Raw genomic sequence first — 17,145 nt, forward strand, 5'->3', positions numbered from 1 at the left:
ATGGTTGTGCTTCTAGCTCTTCTGTTACGTGGACTTAGTGTCTATTTCTTGATCTGTAGATTTCTGACTTTTCTAAATTTATATCAAATGCCAGCATGGACTTGATGAGCCGAATGGCCTCCTTCTGTGACGTAAATAGCTGTATGACTCTAAATGCAAATTCAAAAAGTGTGAGGTTAATTTTCATGTTGCCACTGCTTCATTTGTCCCTAAAAATGGGATGGTAGTGAGACCAAAATCTCGTGGAACAGAACTGTCAGCTTACTGCTACTTATCTACCCATTCTGATTTCAAACGGACCTTGAGTTAGGCGTCCAGAGCTCCAGCCAGAAAAAAAAAGGTGGGCAGGGGGCGGGGTCTCATAAGTATATTCTAACAAGGGTCAGGTGACATTGCCAGGAACCCAATGCCATTTTCTTCTCTGCCCGCCTTGCTGCCACCAGTTCCTGCAAATGAGTGCAGCGTAACATACCACCAAATTGTAATGCTGAGTGTGTGAGAGAGTGGAGTAGAAAGAAATGGAAGTGAAGTTAACTGAGCACCCCACTATGTGACCTCCAGCCTAGCCATCTCCAGAGCTGCGAATGATGTTGATGGCAGCCTCTTCCATTGGTGTCAGCCTTTGGATAAAGGTAGGATTGCCACCTGTTATCATATTCTCCCTGCTGCTGTGTGTCAGCTTCTCCTGCAAGAGGATGGCTGATGTCTCATCTTCCATTGCAGCACAAGCAGAAGCCACCCAACGTCTAGGTGCTGCAGTGGAAGCTCAGACTGAAGTCATGCAAGTTCGGCTTGCTGTTGCATTAGCACAGACTGCTGCCACCATAGCTGTGGATAGCAGTGTTCAAAGAGCTTGCAGAATGTCACAGCAGCCCAGCAATTTGTCCTCCAACACATTGCTTGTACTGCTCAGGTGAATCCTGTGGGAGTGGCAGTGGATCCGTGGAGCACAAGTCTACTGTCTTCACTCAGGATGGCAGCATTTGTTCACCCACCAATGCCGCTCCGCCAGTGCTGTTGCTGTTGCCTGTCAGCCAAACAGCCCAGGCTGCTGCCTCCCATGCAAAGGTGGTGCAGTCTGAAGGCAGGCCTTCTAGTCACAGAACTGGTCAAGATTGTTCTGCAAGGCCATATGTCGTCTCCCCCACTGAAAGTCAGCAGCCTTCCACCAGCCATGGTGCAGCCACTGGGGTAGCACTGCATAGAAGCAGTGCAATCCTGGCAAAGTCATGTGCTCTCGCTGCTTGCTTCTTTCTGGCAAGAGAGAATGGAATGTATTCAGCTCTCTCTGCACACAGAGCCTCAACAGACAACGAGCTGGGAGATGTTGCAAATATCACCTGCTTGAGCCTGAAAGAAGCCTGGCGCACGGTCATGGTCACCTTCACAGCCACTGGCAATGCCATCCGCATCTGGTTCTGAGGCTGCAGTTTGGATGCAACAGGTGGCAGAGATGTCTGTTCCCAGCTGAGGTATAGGTAGGGAAGTGCTCCCTGAAGATCCTGCATGTAAATGTTAAAAGTCCTTCTCTTATCTGCCACCACCACCCCCCCCCCCCCCACCCCCCACACCTTCCTCTTCGAGCAGCTTGTCCTCCTCTATGTTGCCTCTGCTCATTGTCCCTGTCCTGCTGCAGGCCAAGGGGGATGCAAACTACTGCACCATGTGTGGGAGTAAGTTGGCTTAGCAGAACCTTTGAAGTCAGAACCAAGGCCTTCAGTATTTGCCACACCACTCCCTACGGACTTCAGGGACTTTAAATAGCAATACAAACCCCTAAACAATTCTACAAACTTGACAGCATCCAATAAAAATCAATCAGCAACTAACCTGAAAGTAGTTGATGATTCCTTTAAATAGAACTGGGGGGTGGGGGTGGTGGTGGTGATTGGTGGTGAGGGGGTGGATGATGGTGGGGAGGAATCCTTCCTGCTGCTGAATACATGTTCAGATGTGTGAGTTTAAGGGAGGGTGTTAGTTGGAGCATTCAGGTCAATAACGGTACCACTGGCTTCAAATCAGCGTTACACTCTGACTGACATCATAATCTGCCTACTCTACATACTTCCAGTGCTTTCCCTAATGCCCTTCCTAAAAAGGTGTCTGGCACGAGCATCAGCAGCAGTGTCCCCGGCACCGTGGAAGCTGTATTGAATTTGAAGCGGCAAACATCAGCCAAAAGTACGGATGCTACGCAACCAAATTTTGCGGCATTCGTTTTTTAAAATCAATGCTAAAATTTGTCTTGCTCCTCGTTATGTTGCCTACCTAACAATGATTGCACTTCAAAAATATTTAGTTCTATGTGAAGGGTTCAACATATTTCTTAAGATGTTAAAAGGAGTTATATAAATGTCAAAATAATGCTATTGAATGACAAATATGTACTTAATATTTTGTAGATAAAGGATGTAAATAAAAATAGGGCATTAATGAACTTAGATCAAAAACGTAGATTAAATGTGTAACCAATTTAAAATTAACCCATATTAATTATAGCTTTCTTTATAAAGTATTGTAAAAAAAATTCAATATTTTTCTGATGCTTGTCTCTTCATTTGAAAGGAAGGATAAACGAGATGATAGCGATTCACAGCTAATGCTGGTTATACTGTAAAGAATTATGATACAGTATGAATATAAAAAGAGGCACACCTCATTTCAGCAGTGTAAAATGACTAGCTGCATAAGGCATTCACATAAACAGACTTCAGCCAACCCTTCGCTGCAGATAATTGAATATAAACAGAGCACAGTACATAAGGAAAGATGCCTGCATCTGATGAAGAGGAATATGAATATATTTTGGTCTCATGCCTCCTCCTTTCCCTTACCCTTTTCCTTTTCTTTCTCACCCTCACACATCCTGACCCCCTTCCCCTGCTTTCGTTAAGACTGCCTATTTCCACCTCCGTAATATCGCCCGAATCCACCCCGCCTCAATTCATCTGCTGCTGAAACCCTCATCCATGCCTTTGTGACCTCAACACTTGACTATTTCAATGCATCCTTGGCTGATCTCCCACATGCTGCCCTTTGTAAATTTGAGGTAATCCAAAACTGCCCTTGTCCTAACCACTCAAAGTCCAGTTCACCCAACACCCCTGTGCTTGCTGTCATACATTGGCTCCTAGTTAAGCAACGCCTCAATTTTAAAATTCTCATCCTTGTTTTCAAATGCCTTCATTTTCTCGCCTTCCCTATTTCTGGATTCTCCTCCAGCCCGATGACATTCTGAGATATCTTTAACATCAGTAGTGGGTAAGGCTTTATAAACAATAATCAGGAAAAAGTCGACAGGCGCTTGGAGAGATTTGAGTTAATTTAGGATAGCCAGCATGGATTTGTAAAAGGCAGAACATGCTTGATTAATCCAATTAAATTTTTTGATGAAGTAACAGAGAAGGTTGATGAAGGGATTATGGTGAATGTTGTCTGTCTGGATTTTAACAAAGCATTTGATAAAGTACTGCATAAAAGACTGATTAACAAAATTGAGCCTCACGGAATAGGATGGTCAGTGTCCATTTGGATAAAAAATTGGCTTAAGGACACAAAACAATGAGTCATAGTGAATGGTTGTTTTTCAGACTGGAGGATGGTAGACAATGGTGTTCCCCAAGGGTCAGTGCCGAAACCAGTGCTTTTTTTGCAATATAAAAAGGACTTGGATCTTGGAATACAGAGTAGAATTTCAAAATTTGCCAATGATACCAAACTTGGAGGTGTGGCAAACAGTGAGGGTGATACAAACTGCCTACAACAGGACACAGATAGGTTAGCAGAATGGGCAAACAAGTGGCAGATGGAATTTAATACAAACATGTATGAGATGATGTATTTTGGCAGAAGGGGTAGGATAAGGCAATATATACTTCATGGCACAGTTCTAAAGAGTGTGCAGGAACATAGGGACCTGGGGTGCATGTGCATCGATCTTTGAAGGTGGCAGGGCATATTGAGAGAGTGATTAGCAAAGCATATGGGATCTTGGACTTCATAAATAGAGGCATTGAGTACAAAAGCAGGGAAGTTATGCTGAACCTTTATGAAGCTCTGGTTAGACCCTAACTAGATTACTGCATCCAGTTTTGGTCACCACTCTTTAGGAAGGATGTGAGGGTCCTTGAGAGGGTGCAGAGCTTTACCAGAATGGTTCCAGGGATGGGGGCGGATTTTAATTACAAGGTTAGGTTGAAAAAGCTGGGTTGTTCTCCCTGGAGTAAAGGAGATTGAGTGGAGACTTGCTCGAGGTGTATAAGATTATGAAAGGCTTAGATAAGTTAGACAAGGAAAAACTCTTCCCATTAACTGGTACAAGGACTAGGGGACACAGATTGAAGGTTTTGGGCAAGAGATGCAGGTGAAACGTAAGGAAGAACTTTTTTTACAGAGCGAGTGGTAATGACCTGGAATTCGCTGCCCATGAGGGTGGTGGAAGCAGAGACAATCAATGATTTCAAAAGGAAATTGCATGGGCACGAGAGAAATAAACTTGCAGGGCAACAGGGATTGAGCAAGTGAGTGGGACTGACTGGATTGCTCTGCAGAGAGCCAGAATGGACTTGATGGGCTGAATGGCCTCCTTCTATGCCATGAATGACTCTATGACTCCTCCAGTTCTGGCCTTTTGATCATCTCTGATTTTAATTGCTTCCCCAACGGTGGCTGGGCATTCAGTTGTCGAGGCCCAAAGCTCTGAAATTCCCTCCCTAAAGCACTCTGCCTCTCTTTTCTCCTTAAGGATGCTTCTTAAAACCTATTTCTTTGATCAAGCTTTTGGTCATCTGCGCTAATATCTCCTTTTGTGGTTTGGTGTCAAATGTTGTTTGGGAATGCTCCTGTGAAGTGCCTTTCGACTTTTTGCCGTTGTGAAGGTGCTATGTAAATGCAAGTTGTTGTTGATCTTCTTCTGCCTTGTTCCAGTTATCCTCTCTACACTCTGAACCTCCTTAATGTAAAGACAGCATTTGATCTTGTCTTTCTGTCTGAACTGCCACTGGAATTTGCCTTGTACCTGTATATTCCTGGTTTGACTTCAAGTACTGTATGACTAAAGTAAATCCACATCACAGATTCCCAAATGTTAAATAGTTATCAGAGTCCAACTCTGAACCGTGCTTGGTTATTTTTGCAATTTTTTAAACCTTTTTTTATATGAAACTTTTAAATAACATTATATTTTTTGGCCTGTTTTTGCATAGATTTTAGTTACCTCTAGATTTTTGGACGATATGTAATCCTGTACTGCTTGAGAGGATTTCAATTAAATTGGAAGATGAAATTCCCCTATGAAGACTCTTCTGCAGAAAACTTCATTTAACAGAAGAATTAATCCACATGCAGATTGTTTTCTCCCCATTGATTTCAAGAACTGCTATGAAATCTCTTGCTGGCCACCACCTGAGCACAATGAGTAGGCTGATTTAAAAGTACTGCAATAATTAAGATACGCTTCAAAGAAGGAAAGGGTAGAGAGTAGTCATATGCGACTTCAACAATTCCAATATAGCTCACAAACAGCTTGATCTGCCGGCTGGGGTTGATTATCTGTGCTAATACCTAATTGCTTCTTAAAACAACATGTTAAGCAAGTGTTGTTCTTGATTTGGTATTTATCTATAGACCAGAAATGAATTTGAGACTTTTCCTGTGGGGTCAACAGGGGAAGAGATGTAGAGGTCAGATGCACCATATGCATGCAATCCTTCAAATTTATCATTAAAATATTCTTATGCTTAGCTGGGAGAGGAGGCGTTCATCACATTACTGTGGATTAGAATTGTATCTGAGTCTGAGGAGTGTGCTAAATCCACTATCCCACCCTATTTCTGCCCATGTTATACTTGAGCTTAATACACAGGAGTGTTTAAAAGTAATGACTTGCCTGCTGTTTTTATTTCCTTTTCTCTGAAGACTATCTGTTGGTCACTTGGTACTGATTGTAATGACCAAAAATTACAATGCTAGGAAGTTTGGACAGAAATCTGCAGTAATTATAAGCTAATATCATTGTACTGGGAGATCTGCACACAAATAGACTGGTTTTAACATAAATTGTAGAGAAAATATTAGCCACCATTAGTAGAGATTGAGTTCAGATTTATTAAAAATGAAGAAAATATGAGAGTCAATGTGATTTTGAGAAGGTTAATAATTGTTATTCCTAATAATGATGAGTTCTGTGTTTTGTTTGAATTGTCTGGAACAAGGTGCAGAACCAAGCTTTAGATGCTTTTTCAAAATGGTCGGAAAAAGCTGATGGTTTGTCACAAGCTGATCTTTAGTTGGTCTCAATAACATGTTACAGAGTCTCCTACAGGCCTGAGAACAGATTTACTAGCTGCATTCAATTATGATTGAGTAGAGCAATGCAAAGGTTGGGATCATGAGGAGGTGAGGTGAGAGTGATTGCCCTTGACAACAAGACAGCATTTAACCAAGTATGGCACCAAGGAACCCTAGCAAAACTGGAGTTAATGGGAATCGGGGGGAAAACTCTCCACTGGTTGGAGTCATACCTAGCACAAAGGAAGATGGTTGTGTGGTTGTTGGTGGCTAGTAGATGTGGCCAATAGAGGAACAGCAGAAAAGTGCCCTCCTCTTGCGATGATGCCTAATATGCCCAGCATCCAAAATGATCTGTTTTGCCTTCTCATTGGCCAAATATAAAGGAGTGTCAAAGGGAAATCCTGTTGTCAGAATCCAGGTATTGCCTAAATCAAATGAAGACATTATGCACTAGTGCAAAAAAACTTTGAAAACTAACATCAACCTTGTTTCAGAAATATTTTAAAGTTGCAATCTTCCTCTTCAAATGGGTCTCTGATAAAAGCCAGTCTCCAAAGTGATAGCACCAACTATCTATATAGCTGTGGCCTGCCTCTGAACAGTGAAACAAAAGAAGTCTGGCTGATGATATAATTTGACTTCTATTTTAATATAATTTAAAGAGGAAAATCTCTTTTAGGTGAAACAAATTGCACCTCCAGTGTGGCTGGAAATTAGCATGTATTGCAATCAAGGCAAAGACCCAATGGAATAATTGAACCACTCACTATCCCTCCGACTTGCATGTAGAAAATTGGTGCATATTTTTGGCATTCTCCAGAGGAAAATCAGTCATAATATGTCATCTATTTTCCTCAATTTGATGAACACAGTCATCCAAAATGTAATTTTTTAAGTCCTTCTCCTTCCCTGTAATTTCCTCAAAAGTTTTAGATATAGTACTGTTATGAAAGTGCTTCCATTTTAAATTGTTTTTGAGGACTCATGTTTTAGAATTGAAAGGATTCCATGGATGTGGATTTATTTTACAAGTGTCACTGGGAAGACACTTGAGCTTTGTGTTTAAAAACAACCTTTGCTGGATGTCACATGCCTCAGCTAAATAAACAACAGGAACCTTGGTGGCCATGGGGAGTTGTTTACAGAGAAGTGACATGTCAAGATTTATGGTGGTCAGGAGGTTTTGACTTGCTGTTGGGGTGTGGACTGTTTTGAAGGCAGTTGGGTTTGTAGCCTGCTGAAAGAAATACCCAGCTCATCTTTCTGCACCTCTTTGAAAAGTACCCTGTGAATCCAGAGTGATAGTTGAAAGCCTTGAAGCCACATTTCTCCTGGAAAGCCTGCCAGATTAATTCTCGACACCGCTTGAAAAGTACTGCTCCAGAAAGATCCCAGTGACAGCAGTCTACATGTATTTGGGACGCCAGCATAAATGGACAACTGATAACATTCCATATCTTCTCCTTCTCCTTCAAGAATTAACAATATTTGGCCAAAGTATTCTATTTTTGTCTTCTTTTTTTGTAAAGCACTTCTGCAGAGAAAATTTCTTTAATTTATTTTTATCTAACCGGCGTGTGTGTGTGTTTGTGTTGGGTATCTAGACGGAAATATCTATTTACATTCATATTTCAAACTGTTTTAATATTTTGCATCTTTCCTGGATAAGTCTTGTTTTATAATAATCTGATAATTTTGTTATTAAAGAAACCTAGTTGGTGCATTTTATTCTGGGATAAACAGTAGAGTATATGATTGACCATATTGGTAACTGGGTAAACATTTAAATATATGTTGTGACATGTGGAGAAGTGGAACTAGAGAAAGACAGTGCACTCCTCACACCTCAGTCGTAACAGTACATTGAAATGTCTTATTTAATGTGATCAATGTCATGTATTGCCTTCTGAGCAAGAAATAGGGATATTAAGTGCAACCTCTGTTCATAGTCTGGTACTGAGCCTAGTAAGCAGCTGCTTGTAATTTAGGACATGTTCCTTGGCATTTTGCCATCCCCTGTAGACTCTTAATCAGCAAACATCTGCTTTCCATTTTACTTTTTAAAAAGAAAAAGAACTCTGGGATAGTTGGTGAAACACTTTTTTCCAAATTCAGTCATATATTCCATAAAGTTATTACTTTTTAATACAATTGATGGGTGAATATTCGACCGTAAAGACTCTTATTTTCAAGATATCGATGTGACTGGAACTTTGCAGTAACCTTGTTTGTGGAGTTCAGCTAAGCAGTGAAAAATTATGACAGAGCAACAGTGCCATTTACATGGCAATAGGATTCATTCAACCAAATACACACATGGGGTAGTTCAGCTTAATTCCATTTCCATAAAATCTTACTTCTACTTAGAGTTTCTTTTTTGTATTTCTTACTTGGAAAATTCAAGTGAATATGAAATTGCCGACTCCTCACTGAACCGCACAGTGTCATACTAAGATGCACAGACCAGGAAGGTCCGGGTTTAATTCCTTATTTGTACTAAGTTAGCTAATTCTCAACTGGGTAACAGTGAGGATATCACAATTGGTAAAGTCTTGGCCTCTCGTGGCATCAGCCATATTTTCCATTCCGGATTTCTATCCACTTAGCCCTGTTAAAATGGAAACACATCGATATTGAGCCACCAACATGAATCCCCACCTTGGGAAAAGGGAGAAAAATAAGTGAATGGGCAGCAAAGTAGGGTTCCCCAGGGGTCGGTACGAGGACCACTGCTTTTCTGGATATTTATTAATGATGTAGACTTGGCTGTACAGGGCACAATTTCAAAATTTGCAGATTACACAAAACTTGGATTATTGTCAACTATGAAGAGAGGAATAGACCTCAAGAGGATATAAGTCAGCTGGTAGAATGGACAGACATGTGGCAAATAAATATGAATGTAGAGAGGTGTGAAGTGATACATTTTGGTAAGGAGAAAGAGGAGAAATGAGGAGAGGCAATATAAACTAAACGGTACAATTCTAAAGGGGTTGGAGAAACCGAGAGACCTGGGGGTATGAGTGAACTAATCGGTGAAGATGGCAGGGCAGGTTGAGAAAGTGGTTAAAAATGCATATGGGATCCTGAGCTTTATAAAACAAGTACAAAAGCTAGGAAGTTATGATGAACCTTTATAAAACACTGGTTCAGCTGCAACTGGAGTATTGTGTCCAATGCTGGGCACCACACTTCAGGAAGGATGTGAATGCTTTAGAGAGCATGCAGAAATGATTTATGAGAACAGTTTCAGGGATGAGGGACTTCAGTTACATGGATAGATTGGAGAAGCTGGGGTTGTTCTCCTCAGAGGAGAAGGTTAAGAGGAGATTTGATGAGGTATTCAAAATCATAGGGGGTCTAGACAGTGTAGATAGAGAGAAATTGTTCCCATTGGTGGAAGGGACAAGAATCAGAGGAAACAGATTTAAGGTGGTTGGCAAAAGAACCAAAGGTGACATGAGAAAAAACTTTCTTAAGTAGCGAGTGGTTAAGATCTGGAATGCACTGCTTGAGAGTGTGATGGAGGCACATTCAATTCTGGCTTTCAAAAGGGAATTGGATAAACACCTGAAGAGAAAAAAGATTTGCCGGGTTACAGGAAAAGGCGGAGGAGTTGGGACTAGCTAAATTGCTCTTGCAGAGTTCTGACACAGACTTGATGAGCCAAATAGCCTCCTTCTGTGTTGTAACTATTCTATGAAAATCATTTCTTTCTCATACTCGTCGGTTGTCCATAAATCTCACTGTATTTTTTGACTCCCAAATTAATTATCTTTTCCCCAGTACTTAGCCGCAGTAAAGGGTGTTAAATAATTTTCATTTGTTTTGCTGAAGCATATTGAAAGCTTCTGTGCAGCATTCAGCTGCAGCAGATGAGCAACAGCACAGCTGGAAGATCCAGATGTCTATCCTTGTCTTAAATAGGCTTAAAGTGTGAAAACGCACGACCCACTTGACAGAAAAACAGAATAGAGAAAAAGAACTGGAACACTGATCAGGCAATGCCATCAATGCATAGCTTTTGAGGAATTGTAATTTGCCATCAATGGTTACAAAGTAAGCCAATGTGATTTGTATATTGTGTTGATTAATTTGTACATTAACACAGAAGATCTGTCTCACCCTCTGCGATCAAAAGCTGAACTTTTCCTTTTCTCTTCAGTCCACTGCTTTCTGAAGACAGTGACTCATTTCTGGTACATAGCAATATAGACACAAGTAGCTTTTTGGCATCTCACTGAATGCCCATTCTTCATACAGACCTTCTTCAGAAGTTAATAGGGGAGGTCAGTTAGAGGTAGGTTACTATTTAATCTTATTGGTAAATATCAACATTTGTGAATAGGAAAGAAACGTTAAAGAAAGAAAGAACTTGCATTCATATAACGCCTTTCATGATGTCAGGACCTCAAAAAGCACCACACGGCTAATGAAGTACTTTTGCAATGTAGTCACTATTGTATTGTAGGAAATGCAGCAGTCATTTTGTGCCCAGTAAGTTCTGACAAATAGCAGTAAGATAATGGCCAGATGATCTTTTTTAATGATCTTGGTTGAAGGATAATTATTGGCCAGGACAACAGGGAAATCTCCTCCACTCTTCTTTTCATAGCAACCTGGAATCTTTTACGTTCACCTGAGAGTCCAGATGGGTATTAGTTTAATGTCTCATCCAAAATACAGAACCTCCAACAGTGGAGTGCTCCCTCAGTATTACACTGAAGTGAGGAGAAGATGGTGGCATAGAGGTAATATCACTGTACTAGTATTCCAGAGGCCCAGGCTAATTCCCTGGGGACATGGGTTCAAATCCCATCATGGCAGTTGGTGGAATTTAAATTCAATTAATTAATAAATACCTGAAATTGAAAGCTAGTCTCAGTAATGGTGCCACAAAACTATCATTGATTGTTGTAAAAACCCATCTGGTTCACTTTAGGGAAGTAAATCTGCTGTCCTTATAGTTTTAGTGTGAAAGGAATTGAGGGAGCAGAATTATTGAGGTGTATTAAGGAGAACTTTTTTGCCCACTATGTAGCAAGACCAACAAGAGAAGGTGCAGTTTTAGACTTATTTTTAGGAAATGAAGATGGGCAGGTGGAAGGAGTGGCAGTGGGAGAGTATTTTGGTGATAGTGATCATAATTCAGTCAGTTTTAACATAATTATGGAAAAGGACAAGGATGGAACAGGAGTTAGAGTTCTCAATTGGGGCAAGGCCAATTTTACGAAGCTGAGGAGTGAGTTAGCGAAAGTGGACTGGAAACAGCTACTTGAAGGTAAATCAGTGTCAAAGCAGTGGGAGGCATTCAAATGGGAGATTCAAGGGGTTCAGAGTAAACATGTTCCCACAAAGAAAAAGGGTGGGACAGCCAAATCTAAAGCCCCATGGATGTCAAGGAGCTTATAGAGTAAGATAAGGCAGAAAAGGAAAGCTTATGTCAGACATCAAGAACTCTATTATAGAAAGTCGAGAGGAGTATAGAAAGTAGAGGGGTGGAATCAAAAAGGAAATTAAGAGAGCTAAGAGGGGGCATGAAAGAATATTGGCAAGCAAAATCAAGGTGAACCCAAAGATTTGTTATCAATACATTAAGAGTAAGAGGATAACTAAGGAAAGAGTAGGGCCCATAAAAGATCAAAAAGGTAACCTATGTGTAGAGGCGGAAGATGTATTGTTCTTAATGAATATTTTGCATCTGTATTCACAAAAGGGGCGGATGATGCAGATATTGTAGTTAAGGAAGAGGGGTGTGAAGTATTGAATGTGATAAACATAGGGAGAGAGGAAATATTAATGGAATTAACATCCTTGAAAGTTGATAGATTACCAGGACCGGATAAAATGTAACCCAGGCTGTTAAAAGAAGCAAGAGAGGAAATAGCAGAAAGTCTGACCATAATTTTCCAGTCCTCATTGGATACCGGTGTGGTGCCAGAGGATTGGAGAACTGCTAACGTTGTACCTCTGTTTGAAAAGGGAGCAAGGGATAGACCGAATAATTACAGGCCAGTCAGTCTAACCTCAGCAGTGGGCAAGTTATTGGAATCAATTCTGAGAGACAGGATAAACTGTCACTTAGAAAGGCACAGATTAATCAAGGATAGTCAGCATGGATTTGTTAAGGGAAGATCTTGTCTGACCAACTTGGTAGAATGTTTTGAAGAAGTAACAAGGAAGATTGATGAGGATAGTACAGTTGATGTGGTCTACATGTATTTTAGCAAGGCTTTTGACACGGTCCCACATGGCAGACTGGTGAAAAAAATAAAAACCATGGGATCCAAGGAACTGTAGCAAGGTGTATACAAAATTGGCTCTGTGGTAAGAAACAAAGAGTAATTGTTGACAGGTGTTTTTGCGACCAGAGGGCTGTTTCCAGTGGCATTCCGCAAGGCTCAGAACTGGGTCCCCTGCTTTTTGTGGTATATATTAACGATTTGTACGTAAATGTAAGGAGCATGATCAAGAAGTTTGCAGACGACACAAAGATTGGCCGTGTGGTAGATAGCGAGGAGGATAGTTGTAGACTGCAGGAAGATAACGATGAACTGGTCAGGTGGGCAGAAAAGTGGCAAATGGAATTCAACCCAGAGAAGTGTGAGGTGATGCATTTGGGGAGGTCAAACAAGGCAAATGAATACACGATTAATGGGAGAATACTGAGAGGTATAGAGAAAGTGAGGGACCTTGGAGTGAATGTCCACAGATCCCTGAAGGTAGCAGAACAGGTCGATAAGATGGTTAAAAAGGCATATGGAATCCTTTAATAAAAACAGAAAGTGCTGGAAATACTCATCAGTTCAGGCAGCACCTATGGAGAGAGAAGCAGAGTTATCGTTTCAGGTCTGTGACCAGAATATGGAATCCTTTCCTTTATTGACCAAAGAGCAGGGAGGTTATGCTGGAATTGTATAACTCATTGGTTAGGCCACAACTTGAGTACTGTATGCAGTTCTGGTCACCTCATTACAGAAAGGATGTAATTGCACTAGAGAGGGTACATAGGAGATTTACGAGGATGTTGCCGGGACTGAAAAAATGCGACTATGAGGAAAGATTGGATAAGCTGGGGTTGTTCTCCTTGGAACAGAGAAGGTTGAGGGGAGATCTTATTGAAACATACAAAATTGTGAGGGCCTGAATAGAGTGGATGTGAAGTGCCTATTTACCTTAGCAGAGAGGTCAGTGACTAGGGGGCACAGATAAAAAGTGATTGGTAGAACGATTAGAGGGGAGATAAGGAAATATTTTTTCATCCAGAGGGTGGTGGGGGTCTGTAACTCACTTCCTGAAAGGGTAGTTGAGGCAGAAACCCTCAACTCATTTAAAGGTGTCTGGATATGCACCTCAAGTGCCATAACCTGCAGGGCTGTGGACCAAATACTGGAAGGTGGGATATTACTGGGTGGTTCATTATTCGGCCAGCGCAGACACAATGGGCCAAATGGCCACTTTCTGTTCTGTAAATTTTCTATGATTCTACCTGGTCTGCCAACATGTGACTCCAGACCCTCCACAACTTGGGGTTGACTCTCAACTGCCCTCTGAAATGGCCTGGCAAGCCACTCAGTTGTCAACGGCAATTTGGGATGAGCAACAAATGCTGCCATGCCAGCGATGCCCACATTGAATTAAAAAAAACCCTGAATTAATGATTCAAATCTTTGAAGTGGGTCTTGAACCCACAACATCCTGACTTGGAGGTGAGAATCCTACTAACTGAAACAGGGTGAAGCTTAATATTTGAACTGAACTTCATAGCCTGTTGGCATTTTCTGTGTGAATTTAGTTGCTTCAACTCCACGAGTGCTGTTACTTTTACTAAAGCAAACCCATTGCAAAATGACAACTAAAAATATTGAAAAAGAAGCCGCCGTGATATAGATTCCAGTAATATATGGGCAAAATGCAGTATGATGTAGCCAGATGGTGATAAGTGCAACAATTGTTTTGATTGCTCACTGACAATTTCAAACAGGCTAAGTTCTTGAATAATATTCCTTCAATGTAATCCTTTTTGTTAGCCGCAGAGGGGAGAAATGGTTACTTGGTTCTGAAAATAAGAACTGAATCAGAAGACAGCATCAGGACTAGCATCAGTCAGTGTGGCATACAGACTGTCTTTTCCCTTTCTTTGTGCACTTTGCTTTTCTTTACATTTGCACATGTGCCCCTTTAAACAGCATAGACAGCACTTGTTAAATTGACAGTAATTAACACTATTTTAAGGCATTTCATTACACTTTTCTGAAACTTGGGCTGATGAATATGGAAAACTTTCAATTATAGTTTGAAATAGATTTATTTAATATGCTGATCTCTAGAGATTATTCTGGTTGTTTTGTATACAACGGAACTGAGTAAGGGAATATAATCAGGGTTTGTCAGTGGCACGGTTGCAAAACATCAAACTCTATGTCAATCTTAGGCAATTACAGTTGTAATTTTAATATAGCAACATTGTCACAAATGGGAAATTGTGTACTGTCCTCTCAGCATAAAGGTCAGACATCTCGACAATTCCCACTAACCTTTTCATAGATAAAATTTATTTAAAAAAATATCTTTTTCAGAGTTGGACAACAGAAAGCCTCAGGTTCAATTCCTGGTTTACTGAGTTAGTTGATCTCAGCTGGAGTAGCAATTTGTCCGTCGCACATCTTAGCAAAGGAGAAAATATCCTTTGGTTCCTGATCACTATCTCTGCCAGAACATGTGGATGTTGTGCAAGATCAGGATTGGGCTTGATTATGATGCCTCCCCTCCTCCTTGCTCAATAGCCTGTTAGCACAGACTCCCATGGGAAACAAGGCTCTTTAGGTACTGCAGGGCTGCCTGTGGAACCATACTCCAGCCTGAGGTACCTTCAGGAGAAGAGGAAATAAATTTGCGCCAAGTAAATAAAAAAGGCTAAACTGCTCAATTGAGCTCTGTGAATACAGTTGCTTTATTTGCAACAGATCACAATCTGACTCAAATGCTGAAGACATTGACTAGCATTGCTTTTGGTTCCTATGGGCTACTGATCAAAAATCAATTGAAACTGGAAATCAATCCAGTGATGAGTGTAATGCATACACATACACAGTGTATAGACTATTAGTAATGATTAGCCTGTAAGGTGAAGGGTAGGACCAACAAATCCAGGGAACCCTGGATGTCAAGGGATATAGAGGATTGGATAAGGCAAAAAAAGGAGGCTTATGGCAGATTCAGGGAGGCTGTAGGAGTATAGAAAGTGTACAGGGGTACTTAAAAAAGTAATTAGGAGAGCCAAGAGGGGGCATGAGAAAACACTGGCAGACAAGATAAAGGAAAATCCCAAGGCATTTTATAAGTATATGAAAGGCAAGAGGATAACCAGGGAAAGAGTAGGGCCCATTAAGGAACAAAGTGGCAATCTGTGTGTTGAGCCAGAGGACATAGGTAAGGTTTTGAATGATTACTTTTCGTCTGTATTCTCTGTGGAGAAGGACGATGTAGGTGTAGAGATCAGGGAGGGGGATTGTGATATACTTGAACAAATTAGTATTGAAAGGGAGAAGGTATTAGCGGTTTTAACGGGCTTAAAAGTAGATAAATCCCCAGGCCCAGATTAGGGGCGGCACAGTGGCGCAAGGGGCGGCACAGTGGCGCAGTGGTTAGCACCGCAGCCTCACAGCTCCAGCGACCCGGGTTCGATTCTGGGTACTGCCTGTGCAGAGTTTGCAAGTTCTCCCTGTGACCGCGTGGGTTTTCGCGGGATGCTCCGGTTTCCTCCCACAGCCAAAGAATTGCAGGTTGATAGGTAAATTGGCCATTATAAATTGCCCCTAGTATAGGTAGGTGGTAGGGGAATTGTGGGGATGTGGTAGGAATATGGGATTAATGTAGGATTAGTATATATGGCTGGTTGATGGTCGACACAGACTCGGTGGGCCGAAGGGCCTGTTTCAGTATCTCAAAATAAAAAATAAATTAAAAAAAGATGTATCCCAGTCTGCAATGTGAGGCAAGGAAGGAGATTGCAGGGGCTCTGACACAAATTTTCAAATCTTCCCTGGCCACAGGAGAGGTACCAGATGACTGGAAGACAGCGAATGTGGTGCCATTATTTAAGAAGGGTAGTAGGGATAAACCAGGTAATTACAGTGTAACATCAGTGGTAGGGAAACTATTGGAAAAATTCTGAGGGACAGGATTAATCTCCACTTGGAGAGGCTGAGATTAATCAGGGATAGTCAGCATGGCTTTGTCAGGGGGAGATCATGTCTAACAAACTTGATTGAATTTTTTGAGGAGGTGACTAGGTGTGTAGATGAGGGTAAAGCTGTTGATGTAGTCTATATGGACTTCAGTAAGGCTTTTGATATGGTCCCGCATGGGAGATTGGTCAAGAAGGTAAGAGCCCATGGGATCCAGGGCAATTTGGCAAATTGGATCGAAAATTGGCTTTGTGGCAGGAGGCAGAGGGTGATGGCCGAGGGTTGCTTTTGCAATTGTAAGCCTGTGATCTGTGGTATACCACAGGGATCGATGCTGGACCCTTGCTGTTTGTAGTGTACATTAATGATTTAAATGTGAATACAGGAGGTATGATCAGTAAGTTCGCAGATGACACGAAAATTGGTGGTGTTGTAAATAGTGAGGAGGAAAGCCTTAGATTACAGGACGCTATCGATGGGCTGGTCAGATGAGCAGAGCAATGGCAGATAGAATTTAATCCTGAGAAGTATGAGGTGATACCTTTTGGGAGGACTAACAAGGCAAGGGAATATACAATGGATGGTAGGACCCTAGGAAGTACAGAAGTACAGAGGGTCAGAGGGACTTTGGTGTATTTGTCCAGAGGTCACTGAAGGCAGCAGC

The 17,145-nt window shown here is 41.4% G+C and overlaps 1 long non-coding RNA gene across 1 annotated transcript in view; it reads left to right on the top strand.

Moving 5' to 3' along the window:
- Positions 1-17,145, top strand: part of LOC137380377 (uncharacterized) — a 105,788-nt gene that overhangs the window by 3,732 nt on the left and 84,911 nt on the right. The window lies entirely within an intron of this gene.

Source organism: Heterodontus francisci, chromosome 19, assembly GCF_036365525.1.
Source record: "Heterodontus francisci isolate sHetFra1 chromosome 19, sHetFra1.hap1, whole genome shotgun sequence".
Lineage (NCBI taxonomy): Eukaryota > Metazoa > Chordata > Chondrichthyes > Heterodontiformes > Heterodontidae > Heterodontus > Heterodontus francisci.